The sequence below is a fragment of the Anoplophora glabripennis genome, unplaced genomic scaffold (genome assembly GCF_000390285.2).
Source record: "Anoplophora glabripennis isolate ALB-LARVAE unplaced genomic scaffold, Agla_2.0 scaffold3333, whole genome shotgun sequence".
Classification (NCBI taxonomy): domain Eukaryota; kingdom Metazoa; phylum Arthropoda; class Insecta; order Coleoptera; family Cerambycidae; genus Anoplophora; species Anoplophora glabripennis.
In genome coordinates, this window is record NW_019419406.1 from 5,288 (window position 1) to 8,684 (window position 3,397).

At 31.8% G+C, this 3,397-nt stretch overlaps 1 non-coding gene across 1 annotated transcript; it reads right to left on the minus strand.

The window, feature by feature from the left end:
* Nucleotides 1-1,262: 1,262 nt before the first annotated feature.
* Trnat-cgu lies at nt 1,263-1,348 on the minus strand. The gene is given in 2 exon segments: nt 1,263-1,298; nt 1,311-1,348. It is a non-coding gene; the product is annotated as a tRNA-Thr (tRNA).
* Nucleotides 1,349-3,397: the final 2,049 nt, after the last annotated feature.

A 3,397-nucleotide genomic window follows, 5' to 3' on the forward strand; every position in this document is an offset into this window, starting at 1 on the left:
TTTTCGAAAGTTATTGTGCTGTCTCCATACTTTTGGGACACGTATAATTGACAATACATTCATTATCTGGCATCATGGATATAACAGAAAAAATCCTGAGCCACCTCCATTGAATATATCCGCTCCATGGTGATGGGAGAAAATGATGCCTTGCCTTGTTTGTCGACGTTCGTATCACATGAAAGGCATACGGCACTTTAAGGTGCAGCGTTTACAGAAAGACAACCCAATTAGACAGATATCTGAACGTTGAGTCTCTTAATCATCCAAAACAGAAAGAAATATTGTCAGTCCATCGAACACGTGCCAACGGAAACACAATATTAATACAATTTACAATACCTCAAGAAAGATCGGAATAGCTTTTTCTAGACGAGCTGCGCGAACAATGTACTGCAAGGTCTCGGTGTAGGTATACACATGTCGTATTCACGCGGAAAAGTATACATTGGACGATCGTTGCCAGTACAAGGTTAAAGGAACATACATGTCTCTTGGAGAATCACAACGTAAAAAAATTAACAGTTTTGAAGCACAGGGCAGATGTAGGACACGTGACAGACCTAACTAATACCTGAATTCTGATGGAACAAAGGACCTGAATCGCACGGACAAATCATGCATAGGATATAGGTCAGTGCATACAGCCAATTTAAATACCGGTTAGGAGACTTAATATCCAGTTTCTTCTGAAGAGGTGTTATTAAACGTGGAGTTTTCTTTTTGATTGACATTTATAGGTGTAAAAATAAATAGGTTTTTAAACGAAGCTTTATTAAAACGTTTTAGTAACCGATGTATTTATATTTAAAAGAATTATATTCCTATAAAGCCATTCATTAATAGCAACCTAACAAATCTACAAAAGGCTTTACCATAAAACAGTATTATGTTCTGTAGCTTACAGTTAGAAATTGGAATTTCATAAAACGTGTTAGTTGTGTTTGAAAATTAAGTTTAATTGTACTCACTTAGTTTGACATAACAGTCATTTAGTGTTGTTGCGTTAGTGAGGTATGTAAGAACATACCTAATTAGAACAGGTTAGTGATAGTTATAATAAATTGCATATAAGTATGACAATAATGAACTTGTTGATATGTTGTTAATCTACCGTGAATGCAAACAAAAATCTATAGGGAAGTGCATCTCTAACTTACGTTTGCTAACCAAGTAATCGCCTTCTAAAAAAATTTTACTTCCTTAAGTACATACATACATAAATAGATAAATAATAGTTCAACTACAAAATTTAAAAAATTGGGCTCGTGCAGGGATCGAACCTGCGACCTCCATCAAAGCATGGGAGCTACGTGCGTGGCGCTCTGACCAACTGAGCTAACGAGCCACTGAAACATAGTTTGAATCGTAGGTATAAAACTGATAAGTACAAGGTGTCCCACGATGACGAGATATTAGACATATTTCAGAAACTACTTCGATTTTAATTTTTAAACTATGGGTAATAGTGTTTTCGGGCATTCCCTTCTCAACTAAAATAATGGCGTCCACCATTTTTGGTACCTGTAAAGGGCATAGGTAACACTACATTATGGTATACCAACAAATTAAAACATTTAATACTAGGTGTTTTATTTTTGCTGTTACATTTTGATAAATTCAAACAGTTATAACTTTGTTAACTTAAACCCCCTATATTTTTTTACTCTGTTGTATGCAGATTTAAATTTCCTTTCGAAACATATAATCATTGTTAGGGTTGCCGTTACTACTGTTAGAGATATTTACATTTTCTATTTTTTTTTGGACAGTTTTTCTCGTGTCAGACCTGTTGTCAAATTGGCCATGACCAGAAACACTTGGAAAATGTGACAAAGTAATTTCAAGAACATGTAGAGAATCTGCTGTTTTTTCCATAAATAACAAGTAAATTAAAATAATCCTCATAAGTATAATTTAAACGATCCTCAGGCATTTTTATTTAAATTTTCAGCAAAAACTATTACAGACATAAATATAATTTGACAATTAAATTGACAAATGCTATTTTAATTGTTTTGGAGTGTTGAGGGCTACATTTGTACTTATGAAGTTTCTGAAGAGCAAGGTATTGTGTTAAAGTTAAAATTTAAAAATATTAATTATGTATCTATCATTCATCATTTCTATACTTAAAAGCCAGCTTTATAAGTCTGATATCATTTTCGTACACTGTAAGAAAAATTGGAATTATTTTCACTAAATTTCCCTCAATAATGTATCAATTTCTGTCCACCAGAAGTGACAATCTACAAACACCAATAATATTGCACAAATTTTGAGCCAGTAAAAAGAAGTTAAGAAAGAATAGAAATTACCATTTCATTTTCTCCATCCATCCAAGAAATTCAGAAAAGTTCAGTAACTGTTAATACTAGAAAATAGTAAAAAGTAAAAAAACTCTAAATAGAATAAATAAATAAAAATTCTTTCCGCAAGGCAATTTATATACTGGATGTCTCTAAAAGGTCTGTACAATACTCCACCAGATATAGTACGGTTCAAAATAAGTCGATTTACCTATACTTGCCTTAGTCCAAAAATTAATAATAAAAGAGCTACAGGGTATCAAAGTTGAAAAAATAAATAACATTTTATTTTATTTCTTTCGACTACTTGCAGCTAATTTTGTGAAATTTCCCACCCGGTAGTTTTTTTGGGATGAGAAGTTCGAATTTATTTTTTGTGCCACGATGTATTTCACTTTGGGATGGAAAAATTTTCCCCCCAACTTTTTCTACTTAAAAAATACCTTGCTAATATATCTAGCCAACTGTTTTCAACAAAAAGTCATTTAAATTTGTAAATGCATAAAAAATTAGTTTAAAAGTTATTTTTAGTTCCATTCATAAACGAAATTAGAAGCAATCGTTTATTAGTAAAAAATATGCATTTAAAGGAAACAGTGCAATTACAATTTTAAATTTCGTTTATTTAACAATTTTACTGCAAACAGAATAGACAGAGTAAAAAACCTACTTTCTAATCTAATCACGAAATACGAAATTTCACGAAATTAACTCGAAGTAGTTGAAAGTTATTAAAGAAAATGTTATTTATTGTTTGACACCTTGTAGCTCAGTTATTATCAATAACTAGGCAGGTTTAGTTAAATCGACTTATTTTAGCGGTACTACATCTGGTGGAACGTTGTACAGACCCTTTAGACACACCCTGTAAACATATAGGTACCTACTTTTTAACTTATAGTGGCTAAAATGCAAGCCGGTTTCAGATTTTAACTGTTTTCGATATATTCGTGATTAATGATTTTCCGAATATGTTGTTCATCTTGCACATTTCTTTATGGTTTAATAAAATTTCTATGATTTTATTGAAATGTGGTGATATGTCAACGTCTTACCTAAATCATGTTAACTTATCTGGCTATTGAAAT